Below are 21,506 nucleotides of genomic sequence, written 5' to 3'. Positions count from 1 at the left end.
CTCTGTAATATCTCAGAGAATAAGTACCATATCTTTGTTTGGCATGGAATGTCACAGGTAGGTAAAGACTGAATAGGTAAACTGTTTTCATGAGGCCATGTGAATGTTCACTGTTTACATGGTCAAGTTCAGAATATGCTATTGAAACTGATTTTACTATGTAATTTTTTAAAAGAACATTTATTGTGAAGTACATTGTACATATAAAAATGCATAAAGGATATTTATAAGTTAAAAAAATTGAATACCCATGGACCTACTACCAGAATTAAAAAGTATGATATACCTAGAATCCCTCTGTTTCCTCATTCTCCACCTAAAGTCAATGCTTGCTTTATCTCTAAAGCAGCATATTCTTTAGTGTTGGTTATTTTTGGACTGTTCGTAGAAGGAATTATATTAATTATCTATACTTTTATGCTTGCCTATTTGTTTGCTGTTACGTTTTTGAGATTTATCAATGTTCATAGCTATCATTTGTTTACATTTTTGTTTAGTGTTTTGTATGAATTCTGCAATTTATCCATTCTACTTTAAGGGACATTTGTCATTATAACTAGGTTTTCAGAAGTGTAAAGTATTAGCATAAGGTTTCCCTGATATTCTTTTTTTTTTTTTTTTTTAACGTTTATTTATTTTTGAGACAGAGAGAGACAGCATGAACGGGGGAGGGTCAGAGAGAGGGAGACACAGAATCCGAAACGGGCTCCAGGCTCTGAGCTGTCAGCACAGAGCCTGACGCGGGGCTCGAACTCACAGACCGCGAGATCGTGACCTGAGCTGAAGTCGGCCGCTCAACCGACTGAGCCACCCAGGCGCCCCTCCCTGATATTCTTTTATCTGTTTAATTATCGCTGCATCTGTGATATGTCCCATTTTTTAAAAAAACTGCTGATTTGCTAATTTCTCTCTCGGTCTCCTTTAGTCCTGAGATATATAATTTCTCTTAATCTGTTCAGAGAACCAGCTTTTGGCTTTGCTGGTCATCTCTATCATGTTTTCTCTTTCATTTTTGCTCTTTTATTGTCTTTCTTCTGTGTTCTCAGGTTTATTCTGCTATTCTCATTTCTTAGGTTGGGTACTTAGCTCATTAACTGTGAATCTTGCCTTATTAGAGGATAGTTAATTTCCCTTGAATCACTACATTAGCTGCTTATCAGAAATTTTTATGGGGGCGCCTGGGTGGCTCAGTTGGTTAGGCATCCAACTTGACTCAGATCGTGATCTCACATCTGGTGACTTCCAGCCCCGTGTCAGGCTCTGTGCTGACAGCTTGATCCTGGAGGCTGCTTTGGATTCTGTGTCTCCCTTTCTCTCTGCCCCTTCCCACTCATGCTCTGTCTCTTTCCCTCTCTCAAAAATAAATAAATATTAAAAAATTTTTTAAAAATAAATTTTTGTGTAGTGTTTTTGCTATCATATAGTGCCGTTTGCTGTGATTTCTAGCTTCTAAATATACTTTGTTGTTGCTGCTGATTTCTACTCTACTTGTGATGTGGTCAGAGCATGTGGTTTCTATCATAGTAGTTCTTTGATGCTTTTTGATGTAAGCTTCATGGGCTAGCACAAACGTTCTGTTTTTAAATAAATGTTCCACGTGTAACTTGAAAATAATGTGTATTCTCCAGTTTCTGGGTGCAGTGTTGCATGTGGGTCCATGGGTATCCATAAGATGAAAGTTTCAACTGTGTTGTTTAAATATTTATACTTATTGACAGTTTTGTCTCCTTGATCATTCACTTACTGAGAAATTATAATAATGGATTTGTCAATTTCATCTTGATTATTTACCTTTGCTTATACATTCTGAGGTTTGATATTAGATGCTTTATAATCAGACTTTTAAATATTGTCATGGTAAATTAAACTTTTTATTATATGTAATGACCTTCTAAGTCTCTAATAGTGCTGGGATGCCTGGGTGGCTCAGTTGATTAAGCCTCCAGCTCATGATTTCAGCTCAGGTCATGATTTCCTGGTTCGTGAGTTCCAGCCCTGTGTCAGGCTCTGTGCTGACAGTGTGGAGCCTGCTTGGGATTCTCTTTCTCCCTCTCTCTCTGCCCCTCCCCCACTCACTCCCTATCTCTCTCTCTCTCTTTCAAAATATTAAACATTAAAAAAAATCTCTAATAGTTCTATTTGACTTAATATTTTTTCTTTGATATTAATAAAATGATATAGGGTTCTCTATGATCAACTTGACATAGCTAATGTTTTTAGATGTGTCTTTTGTAAATAGCATATAGCTGGATCTTTGCTTCAGAGTTTAGTCTTTTTATATTTAGAATAAAGACTGGTATATTCTGGTTCATTTATTCTCATATTATTATGTATTTTCTGTTCTTTTTCTGTGTCTTTCTACTCTCCTTTGTTGCTTTCTTTTAGATAGATTGATTTTCCACTTTCTTTACTATTCTTTTTATTTTGAGGGTTAGGAGAGTACTACATAGTCAGTATCTACTTTTTTAGTAGATACCCAGACAGTTCTATGCATACTTGTATTAATCTTGTCTAAAGTTGTGGACTGAATTGTGTCCCCCCAGAATTCATATGCTAAAGCTTTAACCCCCAATGTGATTTTATTTGGAGACGGCGCCTATAAGGAGACAAGGTTAAATGAGGACATTGGGTATGGCCCTAATCTAATTAAGACTGGTGTTCATATAAAAAAGAGGAAGAGACACCAGAGATCTTTCTCTTCCTTCTGCACATGCGCAGTGGAAGGGTCATGTGAGGACAAAGTGAGAAGGTGGTTGTCTGTAAGCCAGGATGAGAGGTCTCACCAGAAACCAACACTGATAATCACCTTGATCTTGGACTTTTAGGTTCTAGAACTATTAGAAAGTAAATTTCTGTTGTTTAAACCACCAGTCTGTGGTATTTTATGTTAGTCCTAGCAGACTAATACATTCTCCTTTTCTTCTGTTTTCTTTTTTCTAAAGTTTATTATTTATTTTTAGAAAGCGAGAGAGTGAGTGGGGGAGAGAATATGGGTGGGGGGGAGGGGCAGAGAGAGAGAGAGAGAGAGAGAGAGAGGGAGGGAGAGAGAGAGAATCCCAAGCAGGCTCCACACTGATAGTGCAGAGCCTGATGTGAGCCTTGAACTCATGAACGTGACATTTAACTGACTGAGCCACCCAGGGGCCCTCATTCTTCTTTTAAAAACATGTAAATTCCTTAGAATTTTTTAACTCTTAATGATACTCATTTCCAACTTATGTGTTTTTGCTGATGAGTATTTTAGTTTTAGCCTATTTTTTTTCTCTTTTAAGTTAAATGTTAATTGTTAACATAAAGGTGTTAAACCATGTATTTGTATCTGTCCTTACCATTCCTTCCTGGATGTCAGACCTTCTATGTGGGATCACTTTTTTTCTGCCTGAAGTATATGCTTTTCTTTTCCTTTATTGAGGGTGTGTGTGTGAGAGAAGAAAGAGACAGATTTTTGTGTGATAATCCTTTTATTCCACCTTGGTTCTGGAAAGACTCCATGGTATTGAATTTGAATTTGGCAGTTATTTTCTTTGTGCGCATCAAGAAATATACTTTCATTGTCTTCAGAATTGTACTGTTGCCATTGAGAATTAAGCAGTCAAGTGAATTTTTTCCCTTTGTAGGGAAATCTGTCTTCTCCTCTAGTACCATCTAAGATCTTTTAAAGATACTCAGGTATTCTCTTTCTTCTTAAAGATATTCTCCTACTTGCTCTCTCTTGTTTCTGAATTTTCAGTCTGATATTTCTGGATATGAATTAAAAATCTGCTTGGCATTAGACAGATTACATTTGGGAACTAGCATCTTTAGGAATTCTGAAAAGTTCTGTTTCTTATCTTTTGAATATTTCCTCTCTATTAATTTAAAGATCTCCTTTTGGAACCTTAACTGCATGCTTGTTAGGCTTTCTGTATTATCTTCCTTGTTTCTTACCCCTTTAATGTCTTGATTACATTTGGGAAAACTAATGTTTCTATTTGCAGTTTACTAATTCATTTCAGCTGTGTCTAATATTTCACTTTGCTGATTTTGTTTTTAATATTGGTTATTGTATTTGTATTTCTAGAACCTTATTTTATTCTTTTTCATATTTGCTTATCTCCTACTCATAATATCAACAATTTTTTATTTTATATTCTAATAACATCTATAACTGAAGTCATTTGGTGGGTCGGTTTCTGTCTGCCCCCCCAACCCCCACTCCCAGCTTCTTAATCACTAATGTTGCTTTTATCATTTTAAGGTTATGATTTTTGACTATGAGCTGCTCATTTTCTTTGGAATTTTATCTGTGGTACTTGTATCAGGCCTGGGTTGAAGGTGGGTTCCTCCAGAGGGGAAATGTATTTTGCTTCTGCGACTAGCTTGGGCACTCTCTTGACCTGGACACATTTTAAATCCGATTTCTCCTTGAAGGTTTTATTTTATTTATTTTTTAATTAAAAAAGAAATCTCAGTACTAATTGGTAGTTACAAATCCTTTGGGGAAATCATCCATCTAGCACCAGACTCAAGACCTACAGTTTTCTTTTTCTTTGCCCTTTTGGCATGGAGGAATTTTTTATTCATTTCAAACATACAGTAAATGTAGCCCTTTGAAGCTTGGTTGCTGTTGGGGTTTTCTGACAAATATTATAATGCTATAATCCCAACTCAAAATTCAATTTAAATCTGACTGTACTGAAGAAACTTTGTTTCTGAGATTGTAGACATGTCCAAAATAGGATATCTTTGTTTTTCAGATTAATATGCAAACCTTAGCTACTAACTATAGGGTGTTTGCTTTTGAAAAGAAAAAGCAGACACTAATATGTCAGCATATGATGGCAAGCCTCTTATTTTTTCCCGTTTTAACTCCAATTTTATAGTTTATTTTCCTCTGCTGATAAATTTGAAATATTGGTATTAGCACTTTCTCTTCCTAAGCCATAAACTTCATCTCGTTTACCTTCCCTTAGTATTTAATCTTGGTTTTGTTCTTTAGGGAGTTAGTGCAGGCATCTTATTTTTTCAATTATTTGGTTACACCTGGTTACATCTTTGAACTTGAAAAACACTGCCAGTCACATTTAGCTGTCTGTTGCTTCAGATTTCTGCCTTTAAAATGGTAGTAGGGAAAGTTTAAAAGCTACCCAGGGTCTGCATTGCCCTTATTTATACTCTCAAAAGCAGCAAGTGAAAGATGGCAAGCGGCAGGGTTCTTCTGGGGGGCTCACTTCTGAAAAGGAGTAATTATTCTATGATTATTTCAAATGGTTACATCTTGGTAAATATTTTAAGAAGCGTATAGTTTTCTCTTTTGTTATAACATACTCATTTTTTTCCCTTTAACCCTACGTAGGTTAGATGCGTGGGTACAGCCTTGGTTGTGATGAACAGTTAAAATAGAAGGAGTTTAAGAACGTCAGAATTTATTTCTCCATGCTCAGTTACTGTGGATTAGCTATAAAAACTTAGATACAGTGATAAAATGAAGCCAAAAAAAAAGGCCTAAGTAATTAACTTGAATACCTTTGGATAATTATTCCATTCATCAGGTGCTAATTACCCATGTCATAAACTTAGCTTTTACTATTTTCTCTGCTCTTTTTATGAAATAATTTTTCTTTTGCATTTTGAGTTTTAAAGTCCATTTTTTATCCTATTAATTTTCCTCATCTTGCATAGCAAGGCACCAGTATGGAAATGATTTCTGAAGCTTGAACATTAGAATCTTATTCTGCTAAGGTCTTTGTTCATATCTAGATTCTAAATTGTAATAAAATTCCAGGAAAAGATCTTTCTGGTAATTTTTTGTAATGAATAGACAGAACACTCATATGAAAACCCACATTACATAAAGCATCCATTTTGTGTGTGGCCCTGTCGAAGGGGAGTTTTCTGTTTATCTAATATAAACTTGAGACTTGGATTGATCATTTCACTGAATGCTGTCCCTTCTAGAATCTATGTTAAATTCTGCGCATTCTACTCAATTCCAGCATAATATGTATTCTGCATATAAGAAGAATTTTTACATTTGTTTAATCAACCATTAGGCAAACTACATTTGGGCCCTTTTGGTGCAGTGGTTCTTGCCCTTATTGAATATAGATCACACACACACACACACACACACACACACACACACACACCCCACTTTCTGGCATCACTCCTTTATAACGCTGTATCTGCTATAGGGGAAATCAAATGAGAAGTGGACGTGAATAAACTATAATACAATTGGAAAAACCCCACGTAAGTATAAGCAATGACGTTTGTACAGCAACATTTAGTGCTCTCCATCCTCCCTTTTTTTTGTGTAAGAGGCAATCTAGGAATTGCAATTTCGACTACTGCATGTGCAGTTGACATTTGGCTAGTGAAGTCCCTATGGGCACTTGGTCTTACCAGCTGTATGTCAGTTGCATAGGCACTTTGTAAACTTGTAAGGCTTTTACTGATGCTTTGATCTTTGAGCAGAGTACTAGAGCATCACTAGCAGCATCACTGGTAAAGTCAGTGGGTAGCCCACTAATGAACAAACACCACAACCTCAACCCAAATCCTTTCTCCCTGTGATTTTGTGGTGCATGATGAGGAATTGTTCTTTGGTGTTTAGAATGCAACTATTTTATCACCTTGATTTTGTTTTTCTTTAATTTCTAAAGGTTCAAAATGAATATTGCAGATTTTCTTTAAAAGATTTGTTTGCTGAGGCATGATTTGTGGTGTAGGAGGGGAGAGCAGGGTGGGGTTGGGAGGTGATATGCAGTACTTTGAATTTAGAATGCCAGTTGTGGAACACTTTTTACTTAGAATGATCCTTTCCCATTGTTGGAAGTACAGCAAACCTGATTGAAAATTTAAATTTAGAAATAACAGAAATGGAAATAAGGTTAGGTTAGAGGAGATAATTATTTTTATGCATGCATTCTGCTTTAGGGTAACATTTAGTGGAATCCTTCACTTACTGAGGTTTCAAGAACCATTTTTATGAATTAAAAATTATTTGTCAAAAATTTGGTTTTAGAAAACTTTTTTTAGGACCATGTGCATTTCATAAAGTTTTATTTATTCTTGCAATGAAACATTCCCACTTTTAGTCTTCATTTATTTATTTGTATTTTTTATTTTATTTTATTTTATTTTATTTTATTTTATTTTATTTTATTTTATTATTTTTAACTGTCTATGACCTGTTTTCTCCCACCTCACCCACCAAAAATAAAACTGAATACAACATAAACTATAACTTTAAAACCAAATTATACTGGTCTTTAGCCTAGTACTTTTGGGCTCATTATTGTGGATAGTAGCATACTAACACAGAGCATGAGATTTAGAGACTATGGCAAGTCTATGCATATAGATGAGAAATGATGTTTTCTCTGTTTTCTTCTCTTTGAGAGTCCTAAGTTTTCCTTCACAGCACACAGAATCCTTTGGTTGTTTATTTTATGTTTGTGTGTGCTTGGTATAAGTCAGGGTTCTCCAGGGAAACAGACAGTAGGAGATACATGTGATTTATTATGAGCAATTGGCTCATATGATTCTATAGGTGGAGATGTCCTATGATCTGCCATCTGCAAGCTTGGAGACCCAGGGAAGTTAGGGCCAGTGATATAAGTATCAGTTGAGGGTAGAAAGCAGGTTGGTGTTTCAGCACAGTCAGGCAGAGTGCAACATCCCCCTTCCTCTGCCTTTTTTTGTTTAGGCTTTGCATAGATTGGATAATGCTCAACCACACTGGGGAGAGTAGTCTCTTTACTCTACCAATTCAGATGCTAATATTATCCAGAAACACCATCACAGACACACCTAGAAATAACATTTAAACCAGGCACCCTGTGTCCCTGTCCATCACAATGAGTCACCACACTAAGACTTGTGTTACGTAAGATCAGGAGATCTGTTTTGTTCTCCATTGTATGCTATGCTTAGAAGCTGGTTTAGAGCAGGTGCTTAATAATTATTTGTTAAAGGAAAGAAGGAAATTGATTTAAAGAAATTTATAAGTCAGATTGAAAATTATATGTCAAAGATTTATATAAAATACATGGGTAGTGGGCTACCTGGCTGGCTGTCGGTGGAATATACAACTCTTGATTTTGGGGTTGTGGGTTTGAGCCCTGCGTTGGGTGTAGAGATTACTTAAAAATAAGATGTTTAAAATGCATGGGTAGCATGGTGGAAGACTGCGCATCAGGGCAAAATATGCAAGTGAAGGTAATTTCAGTTGGCATGGAATGACTCTATTGACATTTTGTTCGTCTTTGTCTGGTGGCTCCTTTGAATACTAAAATTAAAGTCTTCATAGATTTTTGACTCTAAGTATTTTAAGTATGACCTTTAGATTTTTCAGAATCTTCCCAAGTTAACCAGAATTATTTTGATCATGGCAGTGAATCAAGGTCAAACAGATTTGCCATTATTTCTGAGGATGAGTCAACATTGCTCTACAGCAATCTTATTTTGAAATGGCATACTAACAACAGAATGATCTTTAATTCGGTGCTGTTACTCCTGTGTTATCTTCTAGCTTAGTAATTGCATATTTTCCTGTATGTTCATTATTGGAATTTGCTATGGTAATTAATTAATTTCCATATGACAGGATCAAGGGGCCAGTGATTTGAGCAGCCTTCTTTAAAAAAAGAAAAGATACAGTTGGCCACTATACATATATAATCAAGAGATTATTTGAGATCTCTTGTGATATCATTAAGGTCTTCTGATTCTACATTCTGTGAAATTTCTATGATACTGTAAGAGAACATATGTTTAGTTGTTGCAGGTGAGGTGAGGTGAGGTAGTAAAGTGGTGGGGTAGGGAGTCTCATAAACTGTCTTATATCAAGAGATCATGTTTGAACCATCTTAGGCAGTGACATTGTCCAGATGTGTAGGAAGAAAGAGACTACGACCTAAGCATATTTGTCCCCACTTATTTTTAGTAGACAGGTAGCATGTCATATGAATCCAGCACAGGACCTGGCACATGGTTGATGCCCTAGACATTTGTGTTGAACTGATTTGGCTTGAGCTCTCAGGGGCAGTCATAGTCACAGTCACAAATCATGTTGTTACGAAAAAGAAATAGGCTATACTTCAGTTGCGCTTAGAGATGGGGGAATAAAATGGGCATGGTTGTAGTGGACTGTTTCTGAAAGGTCTAGGAAGGAATATATAGACTTCCATCATGTTTGAAGCAACGAAAGAACAAGAGAAGCTGTATGTATCTCTTTTGTTCTGAAAAAAGACTATTAAAAGTCACTGTTCTGAATAAAGGGGGCAGATGCTGGAGTGGAGAAGGTCAGAGGGAGAGAAACAGAGGTATGTCAAAATCATAGTGCAGAATCTTGAAGTGAGAAACAGATTTAAGTTCAGTTTGGGGTGAGAAAGAGAAAACAGTCATTTGCAAGGGTAATGGAGTAGCATCCCAAATGTCACTGCAGTGCTGGCGTTGTAGAGGACATGGTTTTCTTTTTTGGCCTGAATTGAACTGCTAGCTCGTATTTATTGAGCACTGATAATGCGTCAGTACTTTACATTTTCTGTCTCAATGTAACGCTTACAACAGCTTCATGAACTAAGGTGTATTATCGTGATCTCCATTTTTCTGAGGAACCAAGAGATGAGGTAATCTGCCCTGTGACACAGTTTGTAAATAGCAACCAAGTACTGTAAGTGAACCAGGTTCACTGCTAAGGTGAACATGGTGGGCATCTGGAGGAAGAGTATGGAAGTTGCTCAGTTGGACACTTATGGTGGCCCTGACTTTTTATTCCTTCCAAAGGACAGGCCAAATCGTTTGCAGTAAGAGGCAGTGGAGAAGAAATACCAGTACGGTAGTAGAAAACATCAGTTTTGATTAGATAAATTTATTTGAAGGCTTTGGAAACAAACTCTCATTGTGCTAACTTTGTGTCTATTAATGAAAAATTAATTCTAATTCTTATGCAGATAGGATGGGTAGAGCGTTACTTAAGAGAACAGGTTTAGGGGCACCTGGGTGCCTCTGTGCTGACACCTGGAGCCTGCTTTAGATTCTGTGTCTCCCTCTGTCTCTGCCCCTTCCCTGCTCATGGTCTGTCTGTCTCCCTCAAAAATAAATAAACATTAAAACAGTATTTTAAGAGAACAGGTTCAAAGAGTGGAGTATAGCTGATGTTGTACCCAGAAATTCTGATGATGCTAAAGTGGGATTAAAAGAAAAAACTCTTTAGGTGCCTGGGTGGCTCAGTCAGTTAAGCATCCCGACTTCAGCTCAGGTCATGATCTCAGGGTCCGTGAGTTCGAGTCCCATGTCAGGTTCTATGTTGACAGCTCAGAGCCTGGAGCCTGTTTTGGATTCTGTGTCTCCCTCTCTCTCTGCCACTCCCCTACACACATTGTGTCTCTCAAAAATGAATAAATGTTAAAAAAAATTAAAAACTCTTGAGTTAGCATGAAAATAAAAATAGGCAGGGTTTGTTTATTTGTTGTTGTTTTTGGCTTTTTTTTTTTGCTTTAAATTGCATTGATTCCCAGGGAATGTTTCTGGGAACCAGAATGGTGATGTAGAGATTAATATGAAAAAGTAGGCACTGGTTTTTTGTTTTTTTGCTTGTGTGTGTGTGTGTGTGTGTGTGTGTGTGTGTGTGTGTTTTAATTTTTTAATTTTTTAATTTTTTTAGTAGGTGAATAATTGGAGGAAATATGGGGTACTTTAAAAAGTAGTGACTAGATAAATGATCATATTTAAAATTTATGGTTTTGGGGATAACAAATTCTATTCTCATAAGTCTGTTATACCCTTCAAGGATCGATGGGAGTACATTTCTTGCATAATAATGGAATAGGATGGTACACTTGATTAATTCCTCTGGTCACCAGTTTCTAAATTTTCAAATATTGTATTATGTTTTAGCTATGGCCAGTAGGCATCATGAGATAGAAGGATGCTTATTTTGCTTCTGTAATGTCTTTCCTATGGAATAGAGTTTTTTTTTTTAAAAGAAATATCTTAATGATCATTGAAAATGTTATGTGAAAATGTTGTTTAAGCAGAATTTTTTCTTGAATATAGGAAATCTCATTTGGCAAGATTTGGAAAATACATAAAAATACAGAAAATACAAAGAAAAAGTATTGCTAAGAAACTTACTGGTCAGAAACATGTATTGATATTTTGATGTGTTTCCTTCCAGTCCCTTTTAAGAATTAAAAAAAAAAAACATAGCAAGAGCATACTCTATAAACAGCTTTGTCTGTTTCCTTCACTCAACATGTTTGCATAATATTTTCTTATGTCATTAAATACTCTTCAGAAATAGTTTTAATGGCTGTATAGCATTCTATGATATAAAGCACATAATTAGCTCAAACTGTTTCCTTAATCTGAATAGGTTGGCTTTATTTTCTTGCTATCATGTACATGAAATTTTTTAACAGTTTTATTTTTTTTAAATGTTTGCTTATTTTTGAGAGAGAGAGAGAGAGAGAGAGAGAAAGAGAGAAAGGGGGAGACACAGAATATGAAGCAGGCTCCAGGCTCCAAGCTGTCAGCACAAGCCTGATGCGGGGCTCAAACTCACGAAACATGAGATCATGACCTGTGCTGAAGTCGGACACCTAACTGACTGAGCCACCCCGGCATCCCAGCAGCTTTATTGAGATATATTTAACATTTCATAAAATTCAGCCATTTCAAATGCATAGTTCAGTGGTGTTCAGTAATTTTGCCAAGTGATATAACCATCACCATAATTGATTTTTGAACATTTTCTAACCCCAGGTAAGATCCCTCACACTCATTTACAGTTAATCTCCCCTCCCATCCTTAATCCCAGGCAACTGCTAATCTACTTTCTTTCTCTATACAAGTAATTGACTCTTCTGAATAATTCATATGATTGAAATTATGTATTATGTGGTTTCTTGTGACTGATTTCTTTTGCTTACCTTAGTATATTTTGAGGCTCATCCTTAACAACATAGCAATATCTGTACTTTATTCCTATTCATTGCTGAACAGTATTCCATTGTAGGGATATATACATTTTGTCCGTCCATTCTTCAGCTGATGGGCATTTAGGTTGTTTCCAGTTTTGTGCTATTAAGAATAATGCCACTGTGAATGTTCACGTGCAAGTCTGTGTCTGAACACACATTTCATTTCTCTTGGGTTGATACCTAGGAATGGAATTGCTGAGTTGTATGGGAGTTTTATGTTGGACTACTTGAGAAACTACCAAATTGTTTACCAAAATGGTTCCACCATTTTACATTCCTACCAGCAGTATATGAGGGTTCCTATTTCTCCATATCCTTACCAACATTTGTTATTGTCTGTCATTTATTATGGTCATTCTAGTGGATGTGAAATATTTCAGTGAGTTTTTTTTTTTTTGATATTTATTTATTTTTGAGAGACAGAGTGTGAGCAGGGGAGGGGCAGAGAGAGAGGGAGACACAGAATCTGAAACAGGCTCCAGACTTTGAGCTATCAGCACAGAGCCCAATGGGGGCTCGAATACACGAACCGCGAGATCATGCTCTGAGCCGAAGTCAGACGCTTAAACAACTGAGTCACCCAGGTGCCCCCTCAGTGCATTTAAAAAAAAAAAATTTAATGTTTTATTTATTTTTGAGACAGAGAGAGACAGAGCATGAGCAGGGGAGGGACAGAGAGAGAGGGAGACACAGAATCCAAAGCAGGCTCCAGGCTCTGAGCTGTCAGCACAGAGCCCGAGGCGGCTCGAACTCACAAACAGTGAGATCATGACCTGAGCCAAAGTTGAATGCTTAACCAACTGAGCCACCCAGGTGCCCCTCAGTGCATTTTTAATATACATTTCCCTAATGACAGTGATGTTGAACATCTTTTCACACACTTATTAGGTATTTGTATATCTACTTTGTTGATTTGTCTATTCATCTCTTTTGTTCCTTTCTCAAATGGATTTGAATATTATTAAGTTATGAGGGTTCTTTGCACATTCTGGGTACAGGTCTTCTATTTGATAGGAGTTTTGCATATACTTTCAGTCTGTTTCTTGGCTTTTTGTTTTCTTAATTATGTTATCTGAAGTGCAAAATTTTTGAGTTTTGCTGTTTTGGTGTCATATCTATGAATTCTTTGCCTAACCCAAGGTCTGGAAGATTTTATATATACTTTAATTACTTGAACTTTTAAAGGGTGTTTAAAAATATTTCTTAAGAATGGATCCTGAGAGGGGCACCTGGGTGGCTCAGTCGGTTGAGTGTCCGACTTTGGCTCAGGTCATAATCTCGCGGTTTGTGGATTCGAGCCCCGCGTCGGGCTCTGTGCTGACAGTTCGGAACCTGGAGCCTGCTTCAGATTCTGTGTCTCCCTCTCTCTCTGCCCCTCCCCTGCTCACACTGTGTCTCTCTCTGTCTCTCAATAATGAATAAATGTTAAAAAAAATTTAAGAATGGATCCTGAGAAGTAAAATTTCTACAAACTTGTAATACATTTATTTTTAATAAAGTTAAAAAATATTACATATAAGCAGGAAGGTGTACAAATCAAGGGCATAGCTCAGTGAAATTTGAAAAAGTGAATACATGTGTATAACCACCACAGATGGTCCATCATCCTAGGAACCCCAGAACCTCCTAGAAGGTCCTTCCCAGTCATTAATTGTACTCTTCCCCAAAGGTAAGCAGTAATACCAACACCAAAGATTCATTTTACCTGTTTTTGAATTTTATGTAAATGGAGTAATACTGTATATACATTTTTGTGTCCATGTCTTTTGCTCAGTATTGTATTTGTGAGATTCATCCATGTGGTATGTTGCAGTAGTTTGTTCATTTTCATGGTTGTACAGTATTTCATTACATGAATATACCACATTTGTCAGTGCTACTTTTTTTTTTTAATCAGTGCTACAATTGATGGACATGTCTGTTCTAATATTTGGCTATTTCAAATAGTGCCATTAGGAATATACTTGTACTTGACTTGTAGTACAGAAAATGTGAACATTTCTGTTGAGCATATACTCAGGAGTGGGATTGCTGGGTTATAGAGCAGGCATAACTGCAAATTTACCATAAATGGTACCAGTTTTCCACTCCCAACAACAATGAATGAGAGTTCCATTTGCACCTGGTCGTGACCAGTAGTCATTGTTTTCTGTCTTTCTAATTTTACCCATTCTGTTAGATTTGCCTTTTTTGTGTTTTGTTTTGTTTGTTTGCATTTCCCTGGTGAATAATAAGGGACTGCACCTGTTTTGTTGTGTGTGTGGCTATTTGGGTATCTTTCTTTGTGAAGTTTGTATTTAGTTCCTATGCTCATTTCTCACCTGGATGTGTTTGTGTTTTTCATAAAAATTCATCAGCATTAAAAATATGTATATATATTCAGGGTATGAGTCCTTTGTCAGTTATGTGATTGCAAGTGTCTTTTTCCTTTTGACCTGCCTTTTCATTTCCATAATGATCCGTTTTGGTCAATTTATCAATCTTTTCTGCATAGCTAGTGCTTTTGATGTTCCATTTGTGTCTTAAAAAATAAACTTCATTTGGAAACTTAATTAAGAAACCCAAACTTGAGCCAATTAGGTTGGTGTTTGGTTGTTAGGAGAGCCCTTCAATTTCCTGTCCATGCCTCGTCTGAGAATGAAGTCCTTTGGAAGTCGTTCCACCACCCTCCCATGAACCCTGAACACCAGCTTCCAGCTGCAGGATGCTAGTACAGACCGTGCTCTGCTCAGCTTCTCAGCCTCCCAGCTGCCTCTATTACTCAACTTTAAGCTTCTCAGCTGCTTTTAAGCCTTTCAGCTGCCACTTTTCAGGATTTTTGCCTCTCAACTGCCTTAAGAAAGCCTCTGAGCTGGCATTTTAGAACCGGCTCAGACCTCAGAGGAAAAGTATCATCAAATGCAGAGCCACCTCACGTTTCTCTGTGCTTCCTTCTCTCTGAGATCTTGACCTCTCAAGTTCTCCTTGCTTTGGTAACTCTTAGATGCCTTCAAAGAAGTTTTTAGTTACTTATTTTATTTTTTATATTAGAGGGAGACAGAGCGCCAGAGGAGGGAGAGGAGCAGAGGGGGAGAGAGAGAGACAGAGAGAGAGAGAGAGAGAGAGAGATGGAGAATGAATCTTAAGCAGGCTCCATGCTCATCACAGAGCCCGATGCTCTGGAATCATGACCTGAGCCGAAATCAGGAGTCAGATGCTCAGTCGACTGAGTCACCCAGGCACCCCCAAAGAAGTTTAAAGAAAAATTATCCAGCTTTTTCAGTTGTTCTTGGTGAGAACATTGGTCTACCACAAGCTTGTCTTTCTTTTCCAGGAAAGGAAGTCCCTGGGGATATTTTTAAGAATGTTGATATAGCCTGCTGAAATACTGTAAGGTTGCATTAACTGGTGGAGTATCAGTTTCCTAGACTTATTTTCATCTTTTTTAAACCTTTGAAAGTTTGTTAGGCAAAAATAACATTGTAATTTTCTTTTAATTTCAATTTTAGTGAGATTGAACACTGAAATGATGCTTGATTTTTTTGCATCTTATATTTATGATTTATTTACTACTCTCCATTATTTCTCATTTATTTTTTTAAAGTTTTTAAATTTTATTAAGTTTTTAATTTAAATTTCAGTATAGTTAACATACAGTGTTATATTAGTTTTAGGTTTACAATATAGTGATTCAGCAATTCTGTACCTTGCTCAGTGCTCATGATGTTAAGTGTACTCTTTAATTCCCTTCACCTATTTCACCAATCCCTTCCCCCAGCTCCTCTCTTCTTACTGACTTTCAAGAACTGTATAACATGGTTGGTATTAACAAGAATTCATACATCTGAAGATAAAGGGTTATTGCCTTAATGGACTTAATAATTGTCCTTTCCATTCTTTAATATTTCAAGACTTTTGAAGGCAGCAGTTGTATCTCCTTTTGTGTTCTTTCTTGGTATCTGGTGCACAGTACAGCCCATATTCACATGAAGCAGATTGTATTAAACAGTCATGTAGAGATAGGAGCCAGGAGCTCTAGAAGATTGTTCCCTATGTCATGCTGTGTTCAGTGATTAATCACTGTGAAAAATCTATTCAGTTACTGGTTTGTACTATATCATCTAGGAGCATGGCCTCAAGTCTAGATTGTGAGGCATCCCATTTTTGAGTCATTAACTTTTTTGTCACATCCATCCAAATCACTAACTTAGGATCAGATTGTCCTTTGTGATATATCACATTCCCTGGGGATAAGTATCTCTTCATAAACCTCCCCAAATATAAAAGAGGAATTAAACGTCTTACCTTCCTCCCATGAAGTTAAATTAGTGTCATTCCTGGAAGTGTCGTATAAATGCTGAATGGCAACTTTACCAGTTGCATTTTGAAAGAATTTAAGGGTAAGTGATTTTTAGACTGGCTGCAGAGTTCCAAAGCATGCCCATAAAAAATTTTAAAAATCTAAAGCATTCTCCATTCACAGAGTTTATCCAACTCTAACCAAGTGTTTAGATTTGAAGAAATCAGACAGTTTAATTTTTAGTCAACATTATGAAACTAGTGTCTGAGGATGAGAGATAGTGGAATTTTCCTTGCCATGTCAGGGATACTTTGGCTTTTTTAATTGTGGAAATTAGGATTTTGCTCCCAGAAATGTCCCTGTTTTAGTTACTGCCCTACCTTTTTTTTTTTTTTTTGGTCATTTCATCAACTCTGCATAAAACATAGTGTCTGCTCTCATGCTGAGTCTGGCCCTCAGGGAATGGTGTTATGAAGAAAAATAGAAGCCTTTGGGAAAGGCTGCTCTAAAAATAAAATCCTCAAGGCGTTCGACCAGGAGCATAGGCCAAATCTAGGGACGGCATTTTTAACATTACAGATTGCTGTATTAAATGGAATAAAAGTCTCTTTCTCTTTCCTCGGATGATGAGGGAGGCAGCAAAGCATTTTGTAAAGAGCAGGAACTTTGGAGCTGGGGTGCCCTGGGTTCCAATTTCAGCTTTCCCACTGTTTATGTGATCGGAGGCATGTCAAGCTCTGAGCCTTGGTTTACTTTTCTTCACAATGGGGAAGGTGGTTTGTCAGGATTAGCAATAATATATTGAAGGTCTGGTACATGGTGGGTGTTTAAGAAATGGTAGCTGTAATTGCACATCTTAAATTTTTTCTCGTATGCTAGGATAAGACTTTCTCCCCCCTCCCTAATGGGATGGTGATTCACAGTCTAGAGCTAGGTTACCTAGGTGCTAATCCTAGCGCTGCTGTTCATAGCTGTGCGACCTTGGGCAAGTGGCCTGGTTTGTAGCTCAGCTTCCTCATCTGTCAGTGAGAATGGTTATGATGCTATCTTCTGAAGTTGTTAATTACTTCATATTTGTGAAGCTCTGGAAGGGTTTCTGCTGATATGTAAGCACTAGTTAAGTATTTGATATGTAGAAGTAAACAAAGCCGACATTAATTAGTTAATAAAGGTGATAGGACTAGAGGGCTAGCGGGTGATAGGGCTAGCGACAGCATTGCTGAGTGATAAATGATGGCCTGCAAGTAAGGGAAGCAGGCGCAGACAAATTTAGCGGGATAAGACTTGGCAACTCTGAAGCTGGCACGGATTCACATGGCTGCTGTTGATCAGTAGGAATATCAGAGTGGTGGAGATATTTACTTTTAGCTCCTCTCTTGACAGCCTGCAGAGAAATGTTCTCACAAGAGTGGTTTCTGCCGTGTTCTCCACTGTCAGGAAGGAGACCAAAGGGAAGAGGAATGTGACTCGGGCAGAAAGTACTTCCATGCAGCACTCCAGAACACCATACATCTTCTCCTTTGGCTGGAAAAAAATACATACATATATATGTATATATATGTGTGTATATATATATATATATATATATATATATATAAATAATTGGCATACATATCTATAAATATATCTATAAATATATCTATATTTCAGGTAGAAAGTTGGAGGTCAGAGATGTCTGGATTATTTTCTGAGTACCATTGGATGTCATTGTGCATAAAATATGTTTTATTTACTTTGAATTAGCATAAATAATACCAGAGTTGTCTTTTTTCGTTGAATTTTTACAATAATTTTATTTTATATCCTACATTTGAGCTAGTGCCAATCTTCACATAAGGCTTTGTTTTAATACAAATTGAGTATCTGGTAGACTTATACAGATGCTCATATGTTTGCCTTAATGTTCACACTTATAATAAAAAAAACCATAGCTACTGCCCAGAGATAAGCCAAAGAAGAGAAGACATCTTAAAGGTAAAACAAACCTGTAGGGGATACTCAAGAATGTGTACTATAAAATGAGAAATGAAATGTTTTTTTATGGCAGAGTGATTTTTCTCTCCATCTCAAATTTTACAGAGATTTCTAAAAAGAAAAAGAATAAAAGCAGATGGGTTCAGTAATTTCTTAGCATGAATATTGAGAATACTTTTACCCCTGAGGGGTTTTGAAAAGTTCATCACGTTTTGTTTTGTGCAGACTTCCATTGGTCATAATAGGTATTTTAAAAGAAAGATTGATGGTGCTAAGTACAATGAATGGAGGAGGTGGAATGAATAGTTAGGCTGTACCCCACACTTGCACTGTTTTTCCTCTACCTGCAACCCTACTGTGTGGAATAGAGCAGCCCATCATTTTACCCCTGAGTTGAAAACTAGAGTCTTATTTTCTCAAGAAATCAAAGGAACTGCCTGGTGGACATTTGGAGCTGATAAGGGCAGTGCATTTGCCCCAAACAAAGCCCTTGTCTTCTTGGTGTTTGAAAGCCCACACCCTGCTTACCTTAAAAGGAAATCAGTCTTTTGAGGAGTCCAGCCTCTCCACATATAGCACTCTCTGCCAGCTGCTTTATTATGAGAGACCACAGAAAAACAGAGGAAACCCAACAGCAGTCATAGAGGAAAAAGTTACCCTGTCCTTTACTCAGAAACATGCATTAGATACATGAAAAGAAACAGCAGTACAAGAGTGGTAACATAAACAGAACCAATGTTCCTGGGAGAAACAGTGATTAATTAAGAAATAGAGGAGAATACATAAAAGAAAACTTGAGGGGCGTTTCAAGAAGATGACGTCTGAACAATAACAGGATGCAGCAAAATGGGAACAGTTCAAGAATAAGGAAGAACTCTTGAAAATCAGACATTTGTTTGCTGAAATTAAAACAGTGCAATGGAAAATTTGAAAGACCTATAAGGCAATCCCATGGAATGCAGTACAAGAAGAGAGGCTGGAAACTTGGAAGAAGAGCAGAGAGATAGGCTTAGTCAAGTTGATCCCAATGACCACATACTTAGAATTCCAAAAGATATGACAGAGTTAATGAAGAGTTGAAAAGATCAAATTAATAATAGAAACTTATTTTGTGCTCAGAGGCATAATCTGAATCTTCAGAGTGACAAGTTCTGAGGGCCCATCGGAATGGATGAAGATAACTTCAAGTTCAGACTAATTCTTAAGAAATTTAAGGACACTAAGTGTAAAGAAAAGATCCTCAAAGCTTTTAGAGACGGAAGTGAGGTTGTCAGGTCCTCATTAGTCTTGAACACTTCTCTGAGGCACTTGAGCCTCGTCTCATACTTTTCCTATCTTGGACCTGGGGTCAGCCACCTTTCTAAGGAGCTTTGGTTTCTTTTGATGTTCAGTGGTGTTTGGAAACTAAGACTTGAATGTGCTCATTGTATCTGGAGTATGGGGGCTTCTGGACCCCTTCAGTGTGGATAGAGCTAGGTGGGGAGGGCACCTATATATAAATTTATAATTTGTATATTGTAAATATACAAATGACTTAGTTTTTAAGTCTATCTATCTATCTGTCTATCTGTCTGTTTAGAGAAAGTGCGAGCTTGAACGAACTGAGGAAGGGTGTGGGGGGAGGGGAGAGAGAGAGAGAGAGAGAGAGAGAGAGAGAGAGAGAGAGAAAGGGAAAGAATCCCAAGCAGGCTCTTCACTGACAGCATAGAGCCCAACACGGGATTTGAACCCACAAAACTGTGAAATCATGACCTGAGCTAAAATCAAGAGTTGGCCACTTAACCGACTGAGCCACCCAGGTGCCCCCAAATGCTTTATTCTTTGTTACATATACAAAATAATTTTACCAAATATCATTATCATTACTAACAACAATTATGCTAATTAAAGTCCAGAGTTTCTTTGCAGGTGTTTTTTTTCCCCTTAAAATACAGGGTGTTCTAAGGGCATACAATAGAGTACTATATTCAAAAGATAAGTTCTTCACTGTGCTTATCAATTTGGCATATAGGTTCAGGTTCATTTATTTTTGTGTGTGTTAAATTTTGAGAGTTGACATACTTATTCCACCAATTTAGTACTTTTTTTAATATATAAAATATTTAAATGGTTCAAAAGTCAAAACTGTATAAAAATATGCTCAGAGAGGCCTTACTAACATCTCTGTTTTTCCATCTCAAGATCTTGTTAAAATGCAGATTGTCATTTAGTAGATCTGGAGTCTGATGTTCTGCATTCCTAACAAGCCCACAGGTGATGCAGGTGCTGCTGGTCCACACACTGCCCTTTGAGTAGCAAGTTCCTAGGTAATATTACAGATTTGCCAGCTTTTAATTTCGTATTTCATATAGAAGGGACAGGATAGCAAATGGCTTCATACTAAAGGCTTAGCCTTTTATTCAAATCAAACAGTATGAGTGAAATGATAGGAGACAGAAGACGACACAGGAAAAGGAGGAAAGAGGAGAGATAGCCAGTGTTCTGGAGAAATCCTTCCCAGACCATCAGCAGCCTGCTGAAGGAAGTAGCAGCACTGGTGAGGGTAGAGGCTGAAGACACTTCCACCAAGAGGAGCAATCAAAAGCAGATGTTGGAATAGCTCCCTGGGGTGGTGAAGGCTGGGGCGGAATAGCTAGCTACCTGCTCTTCTCTGCTTTAGCCTGAAAAAGCACATGGTGGGAGCCTCCTTGAAATGTGTCCCTCAGTGTGGGCTTCACATACAGTTCACTAACTCCCAGGGACCACCATCTGTCCCACTAAGGAAGGCAACCCATTCAGAACCTGTCTTTCTGCAGTCTTCTGGGAGCTCTCAAGGTGAACAGTAGCAGAGCAGCCACAAAGCTGGGTCCTTCAGCCCTGTGTCCTGCACATCTGATCTGCATCTTTAACAACACGGCAGTGTAACTAAAGAGGCTAGGAAAGTGAATAGTACTTGTTGAAATATGTTGAAAAGATGGTGAAGTTCATTCACTAACCTCAGTTGAGCTGGGTTACTTGGCTATAATGAATAATTCTTATAGGCTGAGGTTTTACTGTATTAGAATTTCATTGAGGCATGGCTTTGTGCTCTCTTCAATACATTGAAGTTACTCTGTGGGGTTCAGTTTAATTATTTTTACTTCTCATAGAAATAATAAAAGCACATTAAAAATGCAATAAGAAAAGAAAAGGCCCACATTGCTACCACCGTTTACATATGACTGTCAGCATTTGGGTGATTATTTCCCTTGAGCGTGTGTGTGTGTGTGTGTGTGTGTGTGTGTGTAAAACAGAGTTACAATTAT

At 37.3% G+C, this 21,506-nt stretch overlaps 1 protein-coding gene across 4 annotated transcripts in view; it reads left to right on the top strand.

Annotated features, from left to right (window-relative positions):
- The window catches only part of GPR63 (G protein-coupled receptor 63), a 48,829-nt gene that overhangs the window by 6,392 nt on the left and 20,931 nt on the right, over positions 1–21,506 (top strand). The window lies entirely within an intron of this gene.

The sequence above is a fragment of the Panthera onca genome, chromosome B2 (genome assembly GCF_046562875.1).
Source record: "Panthera onca isolate mPanOnc1 chromosome B2, mPanOnc1 haplotype 2, whole genome shotgun sequence".
Taxonomy (NCBI): domain Eukaryota; kingdom Metazoa; phylum Chordata; class Mammalia; order Carnivora; family Felidae; genus Panthera; species Panthera onca.
The sequence above is the reverse complement of the archived record's forward strand: the minus strand, read 5'-3'. Positions and strand labels throughout refer to the sequence as shown.